Here is a 12,200-nt window from a genome sequence, read left to right as displayed (position 1 = left end):
CAGAGTGACACAATGTCTTGATTTGGATCAAATTTAATGACCCCTTTTTGTTCTAATGCCTAAATATACAGTACAAAAGCTGATATAGCAATAAAATAGCCTCATAAATTGTGCATCCCGAGCATTGCTTTCAGTGTGTTGTACAAAGCAGTTCTATTATAGGCTATACCAAGAATACACGGCCGAACTGAAGAGAATGACATGTCAAAATTAAAACATATCTTTTATAGCCTCTTTAATAATTTACTGTGAAGTCTAAAGTTTTTCAGCTGTAGTCCTTCAAAATAAAATTGCTGAGTGCACTCCCCCTTATGCTTGCAGAAGATACAGTAAGTTCCCGGCAGTCGCTTCCAAGATAAGCAACATAAAACCGCACACACAGTCACACACGGTCTTTTTCCAGCGCACACACATTCACATTACTTGACACAATATCAGCACGCTGCTGTCGTCATCGAGCTGCCGACGGGACGCGCAGTTGGCACGAGTCGCAGGCAGAAATTCAGTGCTGCATTCTCACCGCTAGAACCATGACCGTCAGTGACTTTTATCGCCGCTTTCACAGCTTCATGAAGCAGAAGATATCACTCTAAATAATCCTGCATTTCGGACTAAACCAATTGCAATGTGACGCGGATATTCTTTGCAGTTCAGCCAAATATATGGTTTATATTGGATTTATAATGGAGCTGCTGAAGATGGCACACTTAAAACACCTGTCAGAAGTTAAGGATTATGACTCAGAGTTGGGAATATGGAGTTTATTTAGTTTGCTGCCACCTTCAACTTTGGCACACAATATGTCAGCTATGCATGTGCCAGATAAGAGACTGTTTATATATGTTGAACCTGCAAAGTAAAGTTTACAGATGCAAAGAATATTTAATGTGTGCCATTCATGGGGCTGCAGAGAAACGTATCTGACATTTTAGATGTTGAATGAAATAAAGAACCACTTAGTCTTTCCTGTAACCCAATAAGCGTCTAAGTCCTCCCTTGTTCTATATTAATCTCAGCTTTCTAGATATGTCTGCCAAGGTGACTCAGGGGGATCCGTTTCCCACTCTGTGTATGTGTCAAATTAAATGTGGGTCATTGCAGATATGGGTCAGTGGTTCTTTTTAATGCACTGGAGCTATTCTGAGCTGCTTGATTCAGCCTTGTTTATCCTCCCCGCAGCGCGCCGGTCGCTCCTGCCTTGGTGTTGCATCGCAGAGACTTCGGCGTACACGAGGGGCCGCGTTAAAAATAGCACCTGACAAGTTGAGATAAAACGTTTTCTGTTGATTCGGCATCTACTCCATGAGCCAGAAGTATTATCTAAAAGCCTCAAACAAAGATAGGAGTGTGGCATCCAAAGCAGGGGATTGAACCTCACTGGCATTTGCAAACAGGTCTACATGCATATGTGTGTGGACGTGTAAGCTGACCCAACGGCATGACTCTTATTTACATGCACTGCCTTCCTGGCCAGTGAAAGTACAGTCACTTTATTTCACATTGGATATTGTTGGAATTTGTCTACTTCTGCAGACTGAACACATTTTTTTTACAACAAATCTACAGTCTACAAATTTGATCTTTTGTTCGATTTTGCAGGATTCTCACACCTGATGGTAAGAAATTAGTTCTGCAGCAGTTAAAAAAACAAAACAGCAAATATAATGAAACAAATAGAAGTATTTTAACTCAAATGCTGCTTGAGTTGAACCTAAAATGTGTCTCTTTCTCCATATATTTCCTCACCTCTCTGGGCCTAGACCGGCCTGGATGCGCGTGGCGCTGTACCGCTGAGCTGCAGTTTCATGTCCATGTCCATGGGAGGTTTGCTGGACATAAATCGCCCCTTCCCAGGGTGAACCACTGCTGCGTGGGGGCTGAGTGTCTCCCACTATTCTGCGATAATCCACCTGCTGGCTCTCCCTCGCTCCATCTGCAGCAAAGTGCTGCAAACCGTACCCCTCCATCGTCCGCACAAGGTCAGTCTCTGAGTCCAGTGGCCCTTTAGCCTTAGCCAGTTGCTTGATTTTAAACTGAATTTGTAAAGTCAGTGGCAATACCAACCAGCTGACAGCAACATTTCAGTCGGAACAAGCTTCCTGAAAACTGGATTTACATGAACGTCAAGTTGTTGTGAAAGTTACAATTTGAAAACAAATGCAAACTCCTTTCTCAGTACTTCTTATCTGAATTCCAGTGTCCGCTTCCCAGAGTAGATATGGCGCTGCCAAGGTGTTCCCACAGGGAAAAAAAAGGGGCGAGATTCAGACGACTCCGTATGCCTCCCGCTCAGGGTGTACCTGCCTACAAAAAGGCACCAGCACCTCTAGGCGTGTCAGCAGTAGAGGGCGTCACCTTGGAGATTCTCCCACTGAGAGGGTGTCGCTGTGGAAATGATGCCAGCAGAGGAGCGTTGTTGTGGAGAGGCTGTTGTGCTGATGTCTTTGAAATGTTGGAGGAGGATTTTTTACAGGGGTAATGGACGGGGGGTAGATTAGCACGGCACGGCCCTGCACTGTTCTGTACTTACATGTGGGATAAAGCGGCCATGGCCGTGAGCGTTTCTGCACAAGTAGAATGGACTGAGTGGTGCTCCATGAAGCTCTCTTTATGTCTTGCTAGCTCTCTGTGTATGGGTTAATCCTGCTTTCTATTAGAGGCCCTTTCACAAAGAGGATTTCAGAATTAGAATGAGCGGGAGTAGAGACAAGCTGTGCAAAGAGAGCAGCACATTTTAATAGCACAAGTTCATTACCGGACTGTTTGTTTGTCTCAGGGGGCTCGACTGAAACCAAATTACACACCGAAAATAAGTGCACATGAAATGGAGCTCTGGTGTAACCACTCGGCGTCCTAAAAAAGGAAGAGTCCGAGGTTAGACCCACAATCTAACACAACACGTACTTGTACTTTGACGCTGCTGAGTGAAGCTTGCACCAAAGTGTCACAGTGTTACATAGTCACTGATGGTCTGCATGCATTCTTACAAACACTTTACTGAATGTATGTTTTGACTCGCATGTTTTTGTGTGTACTGTTAAGACAGTGGGAAGGATTCCCCTCCACGCACTCAAAAGGGATCACCTCCAGGTGACCGCCTGTTTGTGACAGTTGTTGAGACGTTAAGTTGGAAAATCCTCTTAGCCTGCGCTCTGGGCTTTCATAAGTTTCCCCACTTACGACTGGCATTCATCGTGAACACATGGTAACGGAAACCCCTCGACCACACAATGAGGATAGCAAACAAGGAAGCATCCCTCACAACCCGAAATACGATCTGAATGTACATTTGTGAGACGAGCTCGGAGCATTTCTGCGCTTTAAATCATGTTACCGTTGGCCTTAAATGTGTCTCATGCATTTGCAAATTCTCACGTGCGTGTCCTCAGGTCGAGCTTGGCCCCTCCTCTCATTCGATTGCGCTAATCATAATGAACGTCATGTGCACAGTGTGGACGCTCATTGACCGGCTGAGACAAATCAGAGTCATGAGATTGAACACAAGGGGAACCATTCCCAACAAAAGAGCGCTCCTACTGTGTGCGTGTTAATGATCAGATACTGGAGATGCTATCTCTCAGATAATGTGAAAAGACAGTAGAGCTGTGATTAATATTGAGTCACACTTATTTGACACAGTGCAGGCCTCTTTTAAATCAATACAACACTGAAACTGCAGCTAAGAGACTGAAATGAAGTGTCCTGTTTTTTTATACGACTTCTGTCCATTTAAGTAGAAAGAAGACAGACTATATAATGATAAAATGCACCATTTTGGATCTGCAAAAGCAGGGCAGAAGAAGCAGTAATTGCAGTGTGTGAACAAATATGATGTCATCATTTGGAGTTTGATCTCTGCCAAACACCATCCCCTATCCTCATTGTATGTACCCTGTCACACACATTAAACAGAAGGTACAAAGAACACTAAAGACCATACATGGCAGCTTGTTCAGGATATTTCCAACGACCAACCGGTGCTCCAGTGCGTGAGGAAAATTGATTAAACAAAGTATAATGCAGGACACAGATTTCAAAAGGTGAAAACCACAATATGAGAGACCAAAACTAAAGTGAAGGTTCACTAAATGTGTGTTATGCTGCTTAGTTGTGAAAGCAGAAAAAGCACAAGTGAACCGAACATCGTTAAGGATGTCTTTGTTCCATTGACAAAACCTGGACCCTCAAACTGACGCACCTAAATGGAATGCAGCCATGAATGTTATAATTTATATTCTATTAAGACCTGCTAAGTTTCATTTAATATAATATTATTATAAAACACGATACAATAGGCCTCTTTAAAAATGAACTATCGTCACATCACCAAAAAAGCACAGGTGAAAATACAGAAAATAATAAAGGCATCGTTCCATTTTGCTGCTTCAGTTTCAGGGTCCTGTTTTCCCCGCCGCCTGCTTTGACCCTTGAATAAAGCATAGCCATCCTTATCAGTAAAGCCTGTGCTGTTTTCTACAATGGAAAGCCTTCTAAGAAAACGCCTATTATAAAACAGTGTAAATACAATACAATGTAAACCGCGTTCTAAAGCTCGTGTGTTAAATGGGTTCAGTTTTGCGTCTAACGTAAATGATGCAATCTAAGACTCTGCATGCCTGAAGCATGTGTGCCAGTGTTCTCAACTGTTCTACACTGACATCTAGTGGTGGGATGTTTTATTACACAATACATAATTATATTCTCCTGAGTCAGGGATTTCTTGAGATTCAGTTTTCTTACTGCTCTGCACATGTAATTGTTCACCCTGTTCTCGCAGAGAAAAGAGAAATCTTTGTTGCCGGTCCCTAAATAGCCTCTGTGAAACCATTACTTTGCCAGTTTCTGTACTTTTATTGATCATCTTACAACTCACAGGTAGATTCTGTCTGATATTTAAAGAGTTGCCTTAGACTCACAGCCTTCTCAATTCAATTTAAACCAATTCAATAACTTTATTGGCGTGAAAGTTTCTGGTTCAAAAACGTTTAAATTTATGCACAAAAAATACAATACAAAAACAGCATCATATCATACTATATCAGCAATACCGCAATATTAAAATATGCAACTTTAATACCAACTCAATGTGTTTTTATACTTGTACACTTGAGGAGCCGACTCTTTGTAATACAAAATAATAGAGTTGAACTTTGGGGACAAATAACGTCAGATTCTTTTCAAGTTTCCTTAAATTGAGTTATAATTTGGTTTACTCTGATCTGTCACTGGAGAGCACGGTTCTTGTGAGGCTGGTCTTAAAGGGGACAGTTTGCCTCAGCACTAATTGCCTTTTCAGGTGTGGCTCGAGTCTGGACGGCTTTGTAATGCAGGTCGCCTCATGTGTTGGATACAAGATGATGAAATATTTCAATGCTCTCTTTTGAATGTTAATAATCAGTGGGTATCCTAATTCTGCTCCACATATAGGCCTGTATGTTGGTGTTTTTCTCTGTATCTGCATGTAAAGATTCTGTTTGTCCCAACAGGTAAAACTATGATAACTTATATCCCGTACCTCACTACCTTAAACCGTAATGGGCTGGATGACACTATCAAATTTTGGATTTGAAACTATGACCTATGAAATTTCCTTTGCATTGCATTGCAAGAGCATTCACTGACAGATTGAACCTCCCTGATGCTATTCTGGTTTTGCCAAAGTAGGTGTAACTCATGCTTATTTAATGATATAATTATTGATGGTAAGCTACTGACTGGTCCCAATTATGACTGTATTTTTCCACTCTGGTGATATGCTAGTCATGAGTCAATCCATCGAAAGTAACCACTCTCTTTACTGACTCAGGAGTCACAAGTCCTCACCTCCACTAACTCATTCACAGACTTGCCCCTCCTACCTGCTATTAGCCACTGCAAACTGCGAATTCGACCACCGTATAAGCCTAGTCCTGTGAGCAACAACCACTTTGGCTCTTGTTTCAACTCGGTTCTCACTCACACAGTTCGCCGCATGGAGCTTGCTCCCTGCCCGAAACTGAAGGTCTGATGGAGAGACCCCTCGAACCCACAGGATCCGTCTCCGTCACACACGAAAGCAGCATACAGCATCCGGTCATTTCAAAATAAAACACCATGTTCAGACCGGTACAGACTCCTGTTTGTTTTTCGTTTATTTTAAGATCAACACTCAGAAATCTGGAAAAAAGAACACTTTTATTTAAGTAGTGTAGTCCTCCATGGTGGAAGCACAAAAATCACGGAATGATTTGCTCTGCTAACATTGATGTTATCGCGTGATTTCTCAGTTCTCGCGCAATAATGTAGTTGTCCCGCGATCTTGTGATCTCTCAAAACCAGCTGCTTGGGCCAGCGCGCCGCTGCGCTGTGGACCAGACACGCTTCCTGTGGGCGAGGGCTCGCGCCAGAAACGCGCATGGAGGAACGCGCCGGAGACGGATCCTGTGGGATCGAGGGGTTACACAAATCATTCACTCAGTACCCCGCTCTCCCAACTTTTTTCGAACACAATCATGGGAAAACGAGGGCCACAAACCCGGCGAAATGACTCACTTTACTATCAGAAATTGACCAGTTAGGTCCAAAAATAGAGTGAGGGTAAAATTGGTTGTGAGATTGACAGATGGATCTGTGCAGCGTCAGCAGTAATGCAGGCATTGTATCGGACAGTCGTGGTGAAGAGGGAGCTCAGCCTAAAGGCAAAGCTTTCGATTTACCAGTCGATCTACGTACCAACCCTCACCTATGGTCATGAGCCTTGGGAAGTGACCAAAAGAATGAGATCGCAGATACAAGCTGCTGAAATGAGTTTCCTCAAGGGTGTCTGGACTCAGCCTTAGAGATAAGGTAAAGAGCTCAGACATCCGGAGGGAGCTCGGAGTGCAGCTACTCCTTCACATCAAAAGGAGCCAGTTGAGGCGGCATCTGATTGGTGGGCGCTTCCCTTTGGAGGTTTTCCAGGCACGTTCAACTGGGAGGAGACTCCTGGGCAGACCCAGAGCTCGTTGCAGGGATTCTATATCCCGTCTGGCCTGGGTATGCCCAGAAATCCCCCAGGAGGAGCTGTTAAACGTTGCTGGGGAGAGGGACGCGCCTTAGTCACCTTGCTTAGCCTGCCGCCGCCGTGACCTGGCCCCGGATAGACGGAGGATAATGGAGGCCCAAAAACAATGAGAAGGTCTAGAAGAGCTGCACGATTACATTTAATCTCCATTAATGTTAGTGGAGTGCTGAGCTGGAAGATAGCCCGATCGGGTGACGGAAGTCTCTAGTGCGCTCTACGGGGGCTTGGGTCGGTGGGGGTTTCAAGCTCTGCGTAACTGACTCGAGGGACTCAAAAACCCGACTCCCTTTAGTGAGTGACTCATACAAACTCAAGTCCAACCTCCCATCTCTATTCTACTGTGTCAAGTTGTAGCTCTATATTCCTTGTTCAGTTGGAGACAATCTGGATGTGGAAACTCCAGACATGCCATGACCCCATTCTCTGGACCTTATCAGCAGTTCATATGAAAAAGACCAGAGACAGTAGAACAAGGTGTGCCTATCTTTCTGTCCCATTGTTCGACTAGCCTTTCAGTGTTTACATAGTTGTATAGTTAAATAGCCTAGGATTAAATGGTATGAATTATACCATTGTTTCTCCTTCAGGGGCAGTTGTTTAAATCCAGGCAGTGAAAAGAAAAGAAAAGGATGTCGTGTGTGTGCTTACATGAGTAATCTGAACTCTTGGCTGCTTTTACTTGGCTGCTGAGGGAGAGGATATTTCAGGAAGTTTGTAAAAAGTGCAGCGTTTCAACTTTAAGTCCCAGACTCTAAAAGCTGCTTACACAACTATGTGTGCTTTTTGTTTCTTTCTTAGGAAATCACGAGACTGTATTCTTTGGAAAGGAACCATTAACAATAGCCTAATTTCCAGCTGTTCAGGCTTGTCTGCGGTAAAACATTTTAACATGTTTAACATTTTTGAGTCATGTCTTGCAGTTGTATTCTCTTTAACGGTCAGATAATGTCACACTTTTTAGACAGTAGAAAACAGATTATTTAAGGGTTAGGCCAACGTCTGTGCTATTTTCCCAACAGTTAAATGTTCTTGTGATTTTTCTCTGTGCTGGAGTTTCCTCAAAAACTCAGCCAGGCCTCAGTGGAAGTGAAACACGACCAATAAAATTACAGCACTCACTCCTGTTTTTCTCTGCTTATTCTTCTGAATGGGGAATTTTCCATAGTGGAAATCTGGAATTTCCATTCTGGCACTGGAAACCCCTTCAGTTCAGTAATGGCACAAGACAACAAGTTCATCTAACAAGTATGTTAGTGAAGAGCAGGTCTGAACGAGTCCATTAAGGTTTCCCCACAGTGTGTGTGGGGGTAGAAAATTCATTATAAATGCTTAATCCTACTTATTCTATGACTCAAAAGAACATCACATACGTTTCTCAACACATTCCACAACTTCAAATGATAACGTAAAGGTTAAAACAAAGACCTCATGTTGCCAGAGCCAAAATAAGGAAGTGAAAACATATATTCCATGAGATATCATCTCACTCTTAATGGTGCTTCCCCTCTTGGAAACAATTAGCTTTGCAGGCATGATATGGTTTCATTAAGGAGGCAATAACTATCTCAGTAATATGAGTGGCAATGTTAGTTCGCTTATCATTCTGTCTACCCCTTTTGTCCAGCAAGAAATTATCTCAACAACATTTTTATTCCATGCATTCTCCTTTCTTGGCAAAACCTGGGGCCTACGTTACCCACAATGCAACTAAAACGCAGAGAGTTCTGTTTGAGATTTGAGTGAGTTATGCTCGTAGCAGTTAATGATGCCTCGAGCTGCTACCCTCAAGCAAGTAGTAGGAAGTGGGCGACAGAGGTTTGGTGAACTCACTTCTTTTTAACCTCCTACCGTCGGATCATAGACTGCCTCAAGTGACATCACATGGGGCAGATTCAAAGAAAGACTTATGCACTTATCTCTGGAAATACAAAAGCTTTCTAAAACATATTACCTTTTCAACAGGCAGTAGTAGCCTTCTCTTTAAGGCAGGTAAACCTGTAGACTAATCTCTAATCCTCTTTAACGTCAAACAATCAAAGGGGACACATTTTAGCTATGCAATCTCTTTTCTATCATTGTAATGTGTTTTTGAATCACGTTGGTAAGTGGTAGTGTTCATATTTAATTTAATTATTTTACGGAGCCTCTCCTTCCTCCTAAAATGAACAAGCCGTCTTGCCGTTCAAAGGTCAGACCTTAGCCACGATTGGCTGACAGTATTTGGAGCAACCGCATAGCCCCTCCCCCACGTGTGCGACCCCACATGGGGGAGCGGCCGCAGCACCGCACTGTCACTCCAAAGTTGTAGAAAACATGGCTGCTCTGGGATCAGTTATTCGGCCTTAAATGTACGAGCCAGAACCGCCAGGAGGTATCGGAATGGTCAGTTGAAACGACGAAGGCAGCCTGAGGAGAATGACGATTGGTCGATTTCAGTGAAAGCAAGGTTCTACGTAGAAACCTGCAGCTGTTCTGAACAGCCCATTTCAGAGGCGACCTTTTTAAAAAAGTCACTCTGGAAAAACAGAATTATGCAGTTTTCACTTTTTCACCTTGAACAATAAACACCTAAAAATGTGAAACCTGTGCAAAATATGAGAATATCCCTTTAAAAGATATGGCCCCCTTTAACTTTGTTTAGTGCTAATTTGACATTGTTAGCAAGGCAACACTAAACTAAGGTTACTTGTTAACATCAGCATGTTAACATGCTCGCTTAAGCATTAGCTTAAGCACTGCTGCTCTGAAGAGCTAGCTAGGTACTGTTGTTTATGGTTAGACTTTGAGCTAACTGCTGTGTTTAAATTTGATGGTAAAAAAAAATAGCCTACATTTTGGGTTAGGTCTGGCAAAAATGGACTCATTCTTTGACAAATTAATAGATAAATATTAAACATGTTTACATTTTTGTATGATAATGTCTTAGAAGAAAACTTTAAGGAAATAAGACCTAAATACAGAAACTATAACTGAACATAAAATTCAGTTGAAATAGTTAAAACATTTTAAAGACTTATCTGATCAAATTATCTTTGATTTGCACTTATTTCTAATTAGATCAAATTAAATGTCCTTGAATTGAATTCTGTCTAACTATGAAATTAGCATAACCACCCCATGGAAAGCCCTGAACAGCCCTCGGGCTAAGTGCTACTTGAAAGGTTCAGGAAATGGTTTGCTGCAGATCACAACGTGATGTCACGATTACGCATTTTAATGAAGAACAGCTTTATGCGCAGTTCACACAGCAGAAGCAGAGAGAGAGACAGGCAGCAGCTGGGTGACTTGAGCTTCACTGGGATGAAGACTTTCTAAACTTTAAAGACGAGAAAGCCGTCGGTGATTGTCATTAACCGTCAAATATCCGCTAATTAATCTGTGTGTGCGTTGTTTGTGGACGGAAAGATCCAGCCTTTTGCTTCAAGAGGTACAGAAAAAAAGAGAGACACCGACGATAACACGAGCTTCTGGTAAGTTCAACTAACGAATGAGAGTGTCCGTGTTTTAATGCTGTACAAACGGGGGAAAGAAAAGATGAATGCTTATTCACGCTGTGTGGTCTCGTGTTTTGTTTCCTCAAAGCCATGTGGTCTTGGTACGTTTTGCTGCTGCATTCAGGCTCCTTTCTTCAGCGCCAACATTTGAGTTTCATACGTTTTAAGTCGAATTTGTCAACCCGGTAAAGTATAGAAATTAGATGATGTAAGCATAATAACTTTTGTAACCAATCTGATGTGAACTGTCTGTTATTTTGTAAGAGTAACAGAGTTTTAGATGCTTTGAAGCCAGAGTAGGAAAGAAACAATCAAAGGAGTCGTATGCATCTGTTTGAAACACCAATATTTAATATGTCCTACTCTCCCCCCCCCCCCCCCCCCCACACACACACACACACTTTGAAGCTATCTTTGTATCTCTGTTTTGACTTTGATATTTCCGACATCATGTAAATGCAACAATAATTCAGTTCTTCCTGTTGATGTAATCTGATAACTGTCGCTTCCTTGAAGATAAGCTTTCCTCCTACAAAAATCTACACAAGCACACACCAGAACTGTACCTAACCTATTCTTATCCTTTTGCAGCCAGTCGCCCTCAACCTCAGGAGCCATGGTGGCCGCCGTCCTTAAGATTTACTTTATCGGAACAGCGCTGAGCGTCCTCGCTGTCTTTTATGGAATCATGGACTCCTTTGGCGGCCTCATGTACGTCCAGGACCATGACTACGTCTTGGGGATGGACCACCACACACAGAGACGGCTCTCCTCCAGTAACCAGCCAAGAGGATCGTCTGTGACTAAAAACATCGGCTCATGAGGGAGACATGGCAGCCGCATGAACACGCTGGATACTATGGCGATGAATCAACCGGCTTTGAGACTTTCTAATGGCACTGGTCTGTCCGACTTGCTCGACAGGTTCTGGATTTTGTCAAGCCTCTGCGCTCGACCCGCAGCATGTTCGTTCAGCTCTGTCAAATCCACTTTGGCAGCTAGGTTTGTACAGGCAACTACAAATGTGATGAGAAATGTCACAGCACTACTGAACAACAATTTGCACTAAAAGTGGGATTTTTAATAACATTTTATTGGTGTATTTTTCAATGTGAATTTTTATAATAAAAGGAATGGTGTTGGAAATGAGCCTACTGCTACCTCTTCTTAGATAAGGACATAGATTATAAGCTGTCTTTTTATTGGCAGCCTTTTATGGCTTCAAGCTAAGGTGACTCATTTGATGTTAGAATTTCGAGGGGAAAGTCAGTTTCTTATTAACAGAGTATCACAGTATTGCCAAAAAAATCCCATATTTTGGAAGATTTAAAACATTATGTTGACGCACAAGGTGTTTTCACAGTGAAGCAGCCAACAACAGACAAAGCAAGTACGAACTTGGTCTTTTTTGTCTGAATAAAAGATGAGGGATTGCGGGAAGGTTAATTCTCCACTACTCAGATCAAAGTGTTCGGAACAAACCTTTTAACTGAATCTTCAAGCTGTGTATAAATCATCAATAGCACCGATTTAAATCAGCAGTTCGAGTAATGACTGATGTGATCTCTTGCCTGTCATTTGATGGTTAAAACACATTAAAAGCCACAGAAACAACCAGGAAGTGAACTGTAACTGAATATAAACGGAACTAGAAGCTTAGATCG

General features: G+C 42.5%; 1 long non-coding RNA gene across 1 annotated transcript; it reads left to right on the top strand.

The window, feature by feature from the left end:
* Positions 1 to 10,291: 10,291 nt before the first annotated feature.
* Positions 10,292 to 11,682, top strand: LOC138599648 (uncharacterized). Its single transcript, XR_011308724.1, has 2 exons — positions 10,292 to 10,512; positions 11,128 to 11,682. It is a non-coding gene; the product is annotated as an uncharacterized lncRNA (long non-coding RNA).
* The last annotated feature ends 518 nt before the right edge of the window (positions 11,683 to 12,200 follow it).

This window comes from Semicossyphus pulcher, unplaced genomic scaffold (assembly GCF_022749685.1).
Source record: "Semicossyphus pulcher isolate SPU_LCO1_2020_fin unplaced genomic scaffold, fSemPul1.0.p SCAF_20, whole genome shotgun sequence".
In the NCBI taxonomy this organism is placed as follows: Eukaryota; Metazoa; Chordata; class Actinopteri; order Labriformes; family Labridae; genus Semicossyphus; species Semicossyphus pulcher.
The sequence above is the reverse complement of the archived record's forward strand: the minus strand, read 5'-3'. Positions and strand labels throughout refer to the sequence as shown.